This window comes from Tyto alba, unplaced genomic scaffold (assembly GCF_018691265.1).
Source record: "Tyto alba isolate M040663 unplaced genomic scaffold, T.alba_DEE_v4.0 Super-Scaffold_18, whole genome shotgun sequence".
Classification (NCBI taxonomy): Eukaryota; Metazoa; Chordata; class Aves; order Strigiformes; family Tytonidae; genus Tyto; species Tyto alba.
In genome coordinates, this window is record NW_024881280.1 from 19,368,179 (window position 1) to 19,381,204 (window position 13,026).

The 13,026-nt window shown below is 38.7% G+C and overlaps 1 protein-coding gene across 8 annotated transcripts in view; it reads left to right on the forward strand.

Annotated features, from left to right (window-relative positions):
- Positions 1-13,026, forward strand: part of NUBPL (nucleotide binding protein like) — an 87,708-nt gene that overhangs the window by 33,144 nt on the left and 41,538 nt on the right. Inside the window, exon 1 of one of the 8 annotated variants that reach the window (XM_033010316.2) lies at positions 7,605-7,623. The exons of the other annotated variants lie outside the window; for them this stretch is intronic. The gene's annotated coding sequence lies outside the window, so the exon portion shown is untranslated. Of the gene's footprint in view, positions 1-7,604; positions 7,624-13,026 lie in introns of those variants that run through there. 8 annotated transcript variants of the gene reach the window in all.

A 13,026-nucleotide genomic window follows, 5' to 3' on the forward strand; every position in this document is an offset into this window, starting at 1 on the left:
TTATGTGATTTGTCGGAGGCTTTGAAATTTTTCCTTGTTTTCTCATCTGTTCTGGTTGGTCTTAGCTATTACCTTCTGTTTGACAGGATAAAGTTGCTTGCTGCTTGTATTTAACTTCCTAAAACAATATTATTCAGAAATAGCTGCTTTACCTCTATAGCTACATATAAACCATTTAAATTAGCTCCCTAATCTAGATTTATAGTATAATATAAGTGTAAGGAGCTTGTGTGCATTCAGACAAGCTGATAAAATATTAAATTCTTAAAATAGTTAAGTCAGCCAGATAGAGAAAACAGAGGTTCCCAGATTTTTGCATTAAAAACACTGGTGATATTTTATAGTGGTGTTTATTGTTAGATGGCGGAGGGATTTTTCTTTGTTTTACAAGCATCAGGAGTATGCATTCACTCTGTAAATAACTTTGGATGCTTGTTTGCTTTTTTCTAGATGAAAAAATCTGTTTTCCAGAGTTTATCATGCTTCAGATACTCCAATAAAGCATTGAAAGGCCTAGTTTCCAAATTCATTAATGGAGACTTGTTAACTCATAATTGGTCTGTGCCAGTAATGAGTATTTAAATGCTTCTCTTACACTTTCAACTTAGATTTCTGGAACTCTTACTTTGGAAAATACATTTGTTAAATATATACATTATGTGCCTTCTTATATACTCATTGTATGTAACCTCACTCTTTGTAATACATATATATACTTGTCTTTCTCTGGATTTACTACTTTGAAGGATGAATGGCTTTTCAGCACAGCTCAGAGTCCAACCTCATTTTTGTCTCTTTTCACTTTTATTTGCTTATGGGCAGGATGTACATCACTGATAAAACATCTTTTAAATCCAAGCTCTCCTTCTGCCACATACCTAGTCTGAGACACCTTTGAGTTGTGTGGTGTCAGACTGGTAGTTAAGAGGCAATAATATTGAAGACCAAAATTAGTGTGTGGTGTTTCTCTGGTAATCCATATCTCATGAGCAAGGATGGTTTTCTGGAACATGTCATATCATTTTCCTTAAACAGAGTTTGAAGAAAATGTGCCTTATAACACAAAATAGAGTTAACAGTTTAGTATACTATAGAAAATATATAGCATATTGATTCTATAATGTGTCCAACTTTTAATAAAAGTATGCTCAATAGAAAAGAAAGGGATGATGATAAGTTATTGAAAGAAAAAGAAATACATAAAGAAATTATTTTTTTACCTGTAGCGAAAGTAGATTACAAACAGTAATGGAACATTTCTGTATCAACGTATTGTATTCATAACTCTTTCGGTTAAATATATCTCTAGTTTGCATGCCTTGAAATTACCTGAAGTTTTGTGGCTGAGAATTGACTTCTTTGTTTAAGTAACTACATGTACCATGGGCCTGTTGAGACTGCAGGGTGATCTTTTTCCTTTATCTGCATTTTAATTCTTCCCATTTCCCTGCCACAATTTTCTTCATATAAGAATTATTTCACATCTGCTAGCACTTCTTTTGAATCTTGCTTGCCTGTAGGTGAGATAGAAGAGAGTATTTTTTTATTTACTTGAGTTTTTTTAAAAGATAGTTCTTTTCCCTGAAGATATTGTTAAAGCCCAGTGTCCTGGGTTGAGTGAGTGGTGGGGTTTTTTTGGTGGCAGAGGAGGGGGCTGTAGGGGCAGCCCCCTGTGAGAAGCTTCTCTAAGCTCCCCCAGCTCCAAGTCAGCTCCACCTCTGCTCAAAAACTGAGCCAATCAGCTGCACCTCTGCAACAACATATTTAAGAAAGGACCTGGTGACGAGCAGTGGGACTTGTGAGGAGGAGTTGCTGCAGCTGCGTGGACACCAAGGCCAGTGGAGGAACGGAGGAAGAAAGGAGGGGGGAGGTGTGCCGGAGCAGAGACCACCTGTATCCTGTGGTGAGACGGCAGGGTGGCCCCCCCCTGCCACCCATGGAGATCTACGGTGGAGCAGACACTGATTAGTGGCCTGTGTTTTGCATGGTTGATCAAGGTGCCGTGCCCGAAGAAGGCCAGGGTCTCATGGGAAAAGGCAGCCCTGCTACTGTAATTCAGCACTGGGAGGATTGCAGCATGCGGGGGTGTCCCACGCCGGAGCAGCTCGGGAAGGGCTGCAGCCATGGGAGGGAATCCAGTCGGAGAAAGTTGGTGACCCATGATGGAGCAGTGTGGGGAACGCTGCGGCGCGTGGGAGGGACTCACATCGGATAACGTTTGTGGAGGACTGTCTCCTGTGAGAGGTGACCACAACAGATGGAGCAGGGGGAACAAGTTCCGGAAGCTCGCCCCACTGAAGTTGGAAGAAGCAGCAGCACTGGCTGCACCCCCATTCCCTGCCCTGCGCTGCTACAGGGAGGAGGTAGAGATATCAGGAGCAGACCTGAGCCCGGGAAGAAGGGAGGGGTGGGGGGGAAGGTGTTCTCAAGATGTGGCAAGGATTCTCACTGTCCTACTCTGTTAAGTATTGTTGTCAGTGTCTGTAATCAATGTATGTTCTTTTTTTCTTCCCCTAACGAGTCTGCCTTTTGCTCATGACCATAAAGGCGGATTTTTCCCCATCCCAGTCCTATCTCGAACCCCAAGCCTGGCTCTCTGTCCCTTCTTACTGCCAGAAGAGATGGGAGAGAGAGTGGCTGCGTGGTGGTTGGCCGATGACCAGGCTTAAACCACGACACCCAGGTAAGGAAGTTTTGATAGTTCTCCTGTGTCATCTGTAGCAATAAGCTTTTTCTATTCAGTTTTCACTTAACATATGCTTCAGAAGCTGCCTACTCTTTTCTGTAGTCCCATTCAGCAATTGTTCCTTTACTCTATGTGTGTCTTGACTCAGTGCTATGATACTTGTTCAGATTCAACAAGCTACTTCAAAATGCATCATCTTGTATTTATCGTGAGAGTGACTTCTGATTAACCTTTAGGCTAAGTACAGTAGAGATACAATTTTTTTTTGAAAGTTACCTAAAGCCTGTATTTAAACAGTAATGTGTCTGAAAAGCTCTGTTGAAGTAACTTTCAAGTAGACAGCTACGAACCTTATAAAGATTATTAAAAACAAAAAACCAAGGAAAACTTATTTGCTGGTTTAAACTACTTTTGCAACAAGGATTTTAAATGGTCATCCCCACTGTCCCATACAGTCTGTATGGTAAGATTTCTAACGCCGTTCTCATTTCTTTCTGAGGACATCTTGACAGTTCAGTGGCAAAAGAGCAATTAGAAGGGTGCAGGCACAATCTTGAGCTGATCCAGGAGCAGCCTGACTGGCTGCTGTAAGTGCTGGAGTATAGTGTGGCAATTGTTCTGCCAAGAGGTTGTGGGGGAAGAAGTGGCACTGTGTTAGCTGCTGACTTAATAGCTGCTATAGTCATAGAAGCAATACAAATGGAGGGGGGTTTCTTGTTTAGGCATCAATCAGAAAAACTTTTAATATGAAGGATAGTAAGTGTTGGTTTCTCTGATCTTGAACTTTCTATCTTATTCTGCGTGTGTTATCAAGTTGAAATACCAGCAGAAAAGAAAAAAATTTCAATATGCAGCAGACAAGTCAGTTTTTCTATTAAAAATCAAATAAAAAAATGGGACTGCGGGTAAAATAGAAGTGAATATTTCAGCATGTAGTGTTCTCCTTATATCTTTGTCATATCAATAGATAAAGGTGTATGACTATTAGAAGGAAACATTACCTATACAACATGCATTATTGATGTCAGCAATTCTGTTGAGTACAAATAGTCCCCTTGGAACTAGTCCAAAAATGTGCTGTGTTTTCAAGGAAGGGTTATCTGGTTGATTAACATCCTTAACAGGATTCCTTACCCTGATACGACATTTTAACCTATGTTTTTGCAGGCTAGTCAGATCTTACATGGCAATACTTTTGTATTTCTTCCTTATCATGTTTCTCTAGAGTATCAAGAACATTTTGTGCATTGGCAGCATCCTTGGTATAATATGGCTATAAAGTAGAGCCTCAGAGCAGTTAAGGGTATTGTGAGCTCTAAAGGTTCCTTAGATGTACTTGGTAAGGATGAACACATTTTTCCAGAAAGATGATGAAGCTTTTCCTGGAGTGTCTCAACTATAATGAGTCCCTAAAATACTGGTCTTATTATCTAATTGTAATTCCTCCATCTTTTTCTTGCTGCTTCTTTTAGCGCCACTTTAGTGCCCCTGTTTTATAAAAGGTATGTATTGAAAGAAAAAATAAAAGAAAGTTTCACTGGGAGGGATATGATTGGAGAGGTAAGAATATAGGGAAATTAGCAGAAAGCAAATTATATAAAAGTTCCAGTGCAGAGCAATTATATGTGAGCAAAAGGAAATGGGGCCTTGCAATTTGAAGCATGGACAAGCTTTATTCCCTGTAGATTCACGTTGAAAACCATAAATTCAGTAGAAGAATGATCAAAATTAATTTATTAGCTCAACCCAAAGCTGAATAGGGCTTTAGTCTGAAGATTCAGTCTTGTCCCTTAAAAAAAACTTTAACTCGGTTTATGCAATTATAACAATTGTACATAATTTTGAAAATTTGGCTGGAGATGGAGATTTGGTGTGCTACTTTCCTTCTGAAGCTGCCCTCTCTTAAGAGAACTGCTTCAAAACCAGCAGTTGCCAGAGGTAATGGTGATAGTATTTATATAGCAGAGTGTGTATGTGTGATACATATGTGTACTCAAACCTTTTTTTGTAGCATAATTCTCTGATGCCTAATTATCATACATAAGTAGTTGTATAGTATCATATGTTGTTTGGAATAGGGAGGATGTGGACAGATGGATAAATTGTCTGAAATATTGAGCAGACTGTGGGTTGTGAGGTCTGGGGTATTTCAAGAACGTCTGTGAAAAAGCTGCCATAGAAGCAACAGTGGAGTGAATGAAGCATGAAAAATTTATATTTAAAGATTTGGGATTAATTTGGAAACAGCAGTAGTATTTATGAACAGTAAAGACTGTGAAGGCTATATTACTGTGGGGTTTTGATCATTGCCTGAAGTGGCCCATCTCTGTAGAGGAGATTATAGATGTTCAATACTATTTTTCTTTGAGATACGTTAGTTAGTAAATTATTATGTGCAGTTGCTACTGTTTGAGAAATGTAGATGTAGTTATTGGTATTTTCCCTTCCACCATTTAAAGTGGAGAGACTGCATATGCGGATTTGGAGATCATTTTTCTTTAAATGTGGTTTATTTTAGGTATATGTTAATGCTGCACTTGGGAAGACAAGAAAAATAGATGAAGTATTGAGAGCAAATGTGTTTATACCTGGTAAAATAGCTACCATGCTGCCATTGACTATTTTACTGTGAATGTTCTGCGCAGCAGAATGTTCTGTATATGGCGTCTGTAGGCATCAGTCCGATCTCATTTATCATGTGTGTTTATAACACGCTGTGTTAAATCTCCAATTCTTCAGCATATAAATTTTAAGTTTTGTACCATCTTGTTTGCCAGTGTGTATAAATAGATTTAGAAACAGAACAATGGAGAAACTAGGGGAAACCATTCCAAATTAGAAGGAATGATGTGTATTTGGAAGCAATACAAGAAAAGAATGTTGTCACTAAGGTAGTTAGGCACTACATGATGAGCCACCTGCCTGATTGATTAGTATGGTTTACTAAGAGTTGTCCTTTGACTTCTGTTTGTGCCCATATACTGTCTTTTGCCTTACATTTTTTGGAACCATGGAAATTTCATTCTCTGTTTATACAGTGTCCAGCACTGTAGTGAGTTATCACTTGAGATATGCATAGAAAAATAAAGACTAGTATTTACAACTTACAAGTAATTCTAAACTTCTTCCTCTGATACTTTTTCATATTTATGAAATAAATTTGTTATACATTTTTTTTTTTTCTGTTGAGCACAATGTATTTTGTGTTTTAGGTTGCCAAAGTATGTGTATGTGTCAATGATACAAAATCTGTTAAAAATGCCCAACAGCAATGTAAATGTATGACTGGCGTTCACCACAACTGATATTGTCAATTGAAATGTCTTTAACAGATACATGCACAATTGCTTAACTTCTGATGGTACGTGCTACCTTGCATATATATATTCTCTAGCAATGAGCCATAAAGGTGATAAGGGGAATGAAGCATATAATATGTGAAGAGAGCCTGAGAGAACTGTTTGTTTTGTTTTGAGAAGGCTAAAGGAAGACATGAACTGCTGTCTTTAATGTCTACCTAATGGATATGTACAGAGATGATGAAGGTAGATGCTTCCTGAATGTGCACAGTGGTAGCACAAGAGGTAGTGAATGCAATTTGCAATTTACAGTAAGAAATGGTGGGAGGGAGTGTTTGGATTTTTACGGTGAAAGCAATCACACATCAGAACAGGTTGCCCAGAATGTTCTAGCACCTCTCTTTTGGAAGATACTCAGAACTCAAGTGGGTAAGACTCTGAGTAACCTGCTCGAAGATGGTCCTGCTTTGAGCAGCAAGATGGACCAGACGGTTAGCCTCCTGAGGTCCCTTCAAACCTAAGTTGTTCTGTGAATGGTTCTAAAATTGACATTCCACCACCTGTTTGACTATTGGTATATAATTCCATTAAAGCCTGCAGCTCAAAATGGAGAAAATGGTTCTGCCTTTTACAGAGATCACTGGTTAGAACACTTAGTCAAAACCTAAACTGAAATGAAGGTGTCTTTCTTATTTAACATGAGTGCCAGGCAGCCATGCTAGCTCAACTCTTGCTCAAATGAGCAAGTTCACAGCATAACGATTGAGAGCATCCTTCCCTCAGTAGCATTTCCAGTCATTTGGCCCAGTCCCTTTAGACTTTAGAGGTGCCGATCAGATACCTGTAGGCAGAGACATAAAAGTTGAACTCAAATAAGCCTTATGTCTTGAATGAGCATCCTTAATAGGAACTATGAAATAAAAAAAAAAGAGATTTTTTTTTTTCTTTTTTCCTCTCATACTTCTTGTTTTGATGGAAGTACGTTGATCTAGGAGAGGTTTAAAAATGAGGATTCTAGGCTTATGTGCGTTGATATGCTCTCAGAATTGAGTAGCAATGCCATAAAAAAAGGTTGTGCTGGAGACTTATGGCAATTTTTTGCTTTTGATTTAGTAGTTTACTACCTGGGATGGAGACTTTTATGAAACTCTATCTAAGGCATCTGGCCCTCCTCTGTAGTACATGGAGAACCATAGGTTGATTATGTTGTGGGGGTTTTTATTTTGTTTTGTTTTTTAAATCTTGCTGTAAGTGTTGGCCTTGAGAATTTTACAGTCTAAATTGGACAGAGAAAAACTCAGATGGCATCAAAAGACATCTTAAAATAAGAAGTTACATATATAGAGTAAATCTTGTATGTCCATGTTTTTTAGAAGAAAGGTTGAAGAAAGATGAGCAAGAATGAGCTCAGGAATGGACTCTCGAGACATGGATTTGAAGGCTAGCATGTTTTTAAGTGTTTGCTAAACAGGAACACTGGTGCTACTTACATGAAAAATTTCAAAATATGGAGTACAGTAGACACCTAATGCCACTTTTCTACTAATAAAGGAGTCTGTTCTTTTTTTCTGGCTGCTGTAGGTCGGATGTAAAAATGGACATGTGTACTGCTGTGCAGAACACTGCAGTGCCTGAGAGGTAGGTGCCCTGCCTGCAGGAATGGAAAGTTAAACCAAAGCCTAGTCTGGAGCCACTGTGGAGCTGGGGTGGTGGGAATCCATCATGTGTCATTCCCAGTGGTACTGTCTGAGGGGTTTCTTTCGCCTCCTGGATTTACCTTCATACTCTTTGGCACTGTTTTAGGAGAATAGGTACAAGCCTTTGATTTTAAGGGTAGCAAAAACTTCTTATCCTTCAGATCCATGGCTTGAGCAAATTGGTGTAAAGTTCCAATTTTGCTGTGTTTCATCACTCTACATGGTAAATTTTGCTGGGGGCTTGCTCAAAGATTATTATTAGTGTGGGCAAAAAACTGTGTCTCATCAGTATAAAATTAGTGAGGGAATGTATTGGTGGATGAGAGGGAGCAGTGAAATGGATTTAGCAGAGAATGACATGTATTGGGTCCAGAGGAAGACAAGAATAACAAGTTGATGGCTCTGATTTTTTTGCAGCTATATTTTGAATGAACTGAAAGGATCCCCAGAATAGTAATACTGAGTCAATGATGAAAATTATTCTTATTGTAAATGTAAAGAGCAAGTGAAGAAAAAGCACTGCAGTGAAGCCAGAAGATTTTTTTTTTTTTTGAGTGTGGATTTTATTTTTAACACTTTGGTTTAGGAGGGACACTCTATCAAGAGAATACCGTTGAAGGCATTTAACTCGCATTAGAGCGGTAAATTTTCAAGATGGGAAAAGTGTGAGATGCTGCAATGGGAAATTGTAGTAAAGGTCGTCAGAAAAATGAATAGCTCTTAGTGTTTTTTTTTGAAACTTTTATCATCTTTTTGCCTTTTAATATATGTTTAAGAGTCTGTGCACACTTGTCTTTTTATCAATAGAGTAGATATACCTAAAGTGTATATGCTAAATGCAGATTAATATTGTTTTCCTCTTCTTATATTTCGTGTTTTGTCAACATCTTCCATTTGAGTATTTTTGCTAATTTCAAAATTGACTTGTGTTTCACAATATTCATGTATTTATCCAATCTGTAAGTAATTGAGGAATTAAGGCAGATAGTCCGTAATAGGATATTTACAGTTTACGTTTCATAGAGCTAAACAAAGCTGTGCTTATATTATAAACTACAAAGATGTGTTTATACTTTGCAGTGTGTAATTCTTAAATACTCTAGTCTCACCAGGTGTCACTACAGTGAAAAACTTGCCAGCATTTCAGCAGTTACAGAAATATTTCTCCTGGTTTATTTTTCTGTTTTGCGTTATCTTAGCCTGAGGAGGGCATAGAGATTGTTAGTTCAGGCTAAAGTCTGCTACTTTATAGTCTGAAAAAAAAAAAAAAACAAGTTGGGACATCCCTGTTCTTCAGAACAGTAAGAGCAGTTGCATCTTTAGGGAGTTGGGATGCTTTTCTATTTTTATTTTTGTGATCCAAAGTACAAAAATAAAAAAAAGATCCAGACATTTTATCCCTACACATAAGATCATTGATCTTAAGTATTTGTTCTATTTAGAAAGGTCAAGATCTGCTATTAAGATACTTTGAAATAGAAGAACACCACTCAATAATAAATAGTGGCCAAACTTTGTAGTGCTAAGATGGCACTTTGATACGCTACTACAACTGCATCTACAGCTGGTAGACAGTAATCAATAACTGAATGCTGGTGAGATTTTTTCTTAAATCTTTAATAAGCTTTAATTTAAAGCAAGGAAGGTCAATTGGCATCCCTCATTTTATCGCTGAAATTAAGGAAGCTGTTTCAAGGGCAAGATAATCAGGTGACCCCCTCATACCTTATGAAACAATTTGTTTTTGCTAAGACTCAAGGACAAATAAACTAATTTCTTCTCATCCAGAGCCCACATAAGTAAATGGAAACCTTGACACTGTTTTCTACACTGTGCCTTTAGTTGCGATGTCGATGTTTAGAAAAGCCAGTTACAGGAATTTGTATAATCATTATTAATTTGCTGAAATGCTAATAATCACCTTGAAAGGTCCTGTCTGTCCAGAGAGAGAACTGCCTTAACCAGTCCCAATCAGTATGTGCATATTTAAAGGAGATGATTGTACTTCCTGGAGATAAGAAGGTAAACATAGATTCAGAGATGTACTGCAGCTAGAAGTGTGGGAGATGACAGAAAGCTCCTTCTTTCCACCCCTCTGCCCCCCAGGTTAACAGCCTGTGGAGAGAGAGTATTCTCACTGTCAGCCGTTGACTCCAATGCTCCTGCATGTTTTGGGATGGGTATGATTGAATGAATATGGGCTTGAGGCTTGAATCTTTCATTTTGTTTCTGCTGAAGCTACAAAACCTGCTCTGTTGCCTTTCTTCCCTTAGTGAAGGAAGCAGGATCTATACGGATCCCTGTTGCTTTATTGGCTTGTGTTAGCAGCTGATATGAAAAGGGATTATAGTGTCTGAAAGGAATTGACAATCATAGAAAGAAGTGTTTGGAAAGCCAGAAGAAAACAAAAACATTAGCCAAGAACTTACTACTGAACTGGAAACGTTTGCAGTAAATGTATTTTAACTGTCTTTCAGGATTAAAAAAAAGGCCAAAAAAAAAAAAAAAAGCCTAACAACACAGTGAGAATGTATTTACAGCAAACATTTCTTGGCCTGGTTCCTCAGCTGTCATGGTTATGACTGTGCAGCTACTGCTGCTGTGGGAACAGGCTGTGAGAGTGTTTTCTTTGCTCTGCTTCCAGTAGTCTCATCTCTCACACAGATTACACAGGTATGCATGTATCTGCCCTCTTTTGCATAAAACAAAACAAAGGCAAAACACGCAACTGTTGTGCTGGGTTTGTTGACTAGATAGGAAGAAATGGCAGAGAGCTCATGGTGCCTCAAAATGGCTGCACTAGGGCTAGAACTGATTTTTTTTTTTTCCTCTCTCTTTTGTTTCTTTTTATCCCCTTGAGCTTTTAAAGGAAACTGTTTTGAGGCTTAGGGTTTCTCTGCAACAAACTTCACAACTCAGTGCCTAAATGGCATCCAGTTTGGAAAAGAGGTGGTGATTTAAGCATGTTTTTAAGTGTTTGCTAAACAGGAATACTGGTGCTAGAGGAACTAGAAAAAGAGAAGGTGCTATTTGTTTTCTTTTCTGAATGAAGCTTCTGTTATTTACGTGAGACTTTTCAAAAAATAGTAGACACCTAATGCCACTCTTCTCCGGTCTCTATTCTCTTCCACTAATAAAGGAGTTTGTTCTTTCTTTCTGGCTGCTGTAGGTCAGATGCAAAAAGCCACGTGAGTACTGCTGTGCAGAACACTGCAGTGCCTGGGAGGTAGGTGCCCTGCCTGCAGGAATGGAAAGTTAAATCGAAGCCTAAGCTGGAGCCACTATGGACCTGGGGTGGTGGGGATCCATTAGGTGTCATTCCCAGTGGTACTCCTGGAGATACCTTCAGACTCTTTGGCTGTGCCTTAGCAGAATAGGTGCAGTGTCTTAGAGTGCTGAAGGTTAGAGTTTGGTGTGGAATAAGTGGAAATTAATGGTTTAAGTTAAAGTTAGTAGGTTCACTGTCTGGAAATGAACAGTACTGAAGATGTTGAACAAGAGGACTATTAAGAAAAGCCTATGGGATGTGTCTCACTGTCTGTCTCTGTCCTGGATTTCACCACCTAATTGTAGCCCATGTCAGACAGCTCTGTGGAACGGAGATTTAGAGCCCAAATCAACTATCTTCTCTTAGGTGCCAGGACCCTTCTTTCATTTTAACTTGACAGGCTTATTTTCTGTTCATAGTAACAGCCCGGGAAGTTTCTATAGCCATTCAGCCAGGAAGTGGGACTTGCAAGTTCAGCTGATTTCTCAGTTTAGCATTTAAGCCTGTATTCCCGCTACCTGGGAGAGTGCCCTGAAATTGCATGCAGCAGTCAAATCCTTCTGCTCTGCAGGTACGGCTGCAGGGTTCCTGGGGCCACGACTAGATGTGTGAAGGGGGACCATGACCAGTGCTATGCAGGAAATTCAGTTAATCTGAAGTTTCAGCTTTCCAGTTGAATACCTCAGCTACTGGCTTTATATAGGGTCCTGGTTGCTTCTCTGGCTTTGCATTCTTGGTTGTAAAGCAGCCCAGGTAAATGCCACCTACCTGAGAAATTGAAACTCAGCTTTCAATTCTTAGAGAGTTTCTCTCATTTGTTTAATTTTGATATTAAACAGCCACAATTGTGACAGTAGAACCACAAGCTTTGGGTTGGGTTTGGTGGATGGGTGTTGTTTTTTTTCCTAATGGCTGCAACTGCTCAGCTTTGTGTTGGATTCAGTGTTCTCACTGGCCGGTGCATTTAGAGCACATCTGCTAGATTGGGCCTGTAAGACTTGCTCCTTTCTCACAAATGTGTGTGTATGTAATTAATGGATCCCAAATGGACTTCTGGTTGAAATCTGGTGCTCAGTGGAGATTTTGGTATTTCCCTTCCCAAGTTGTCAAGGTCTTTGAGAGAAATTTTAGGGCTGCTTCTGAATGTCTAGGTGGAGCTCACCAAAGCTGCTTTTTTTTTTAATTTTTCAGCATATCTTTTTGATCAAAGTGGAACCTCCCCACCCCCGAACATTGATACATTGTTTAGCATTGCACACTAGTTTTACTTAGTAAATAAACTATAACTGTATAAACAGCTTTTTAAAATTAATATTGAATTAATATATGTTAAACTGATTGCACAGAGCTGGTTTTTTAAATAATCCAACTTGCATTCTGAGTGTTGGAAGCTGACAGACTGATCCTTCACTCACACTGTCCTCCCATATCTCTCTTGCTCCCAGAAAATAACTGCAGATATCCAAGAATAGCAGCAGGTTTTGTACAAGTATTCTTTGTAGCAAGTGATTATTTCTCACATACCAATTGATTGACACAAATGTAAAGTAATTGTGCTTAAGATACCAGAGTTTAGTGTCTGTTCCACACCCCCAACAAATTAACCCCCCCACTTTTCTGTACTATTTATGAAGTGGTGGTAGATGTTTCTCCTCTTACAGTCTTTTGCTCCGTCAACAGTATCTTTTAAAAAAGGAGTATGTTATCCCCGCCGAATGATGCCTTTGAAATACAGCTCTTTTATTATGCAACGAAAGTTGGGTGCCCATTTTAAGAACTTTTTCTGGCAAATTATTTTAGTTAGGTTTAGAAGACAAATAACACTTCTAATTTATTGTTGCAGATTCATAACTGAAGGCACTGGTGAATGCAAAAGCATGGTTCTGTGGGTACAGAAATTATTTTGGCACTCTATATGTTATGCTTTCATAGATTATCTGTTGTCTTATTCATAGTAAATGTTCTTAGTACTCTAGGAACAAGACATTCAGCACCTCTTTAAATTGGGGGAATGTTATGTGTGTAACTGCAAAACGTGTACAATTTGAAAATTCTCTTTATTTTTACATCCTGTCA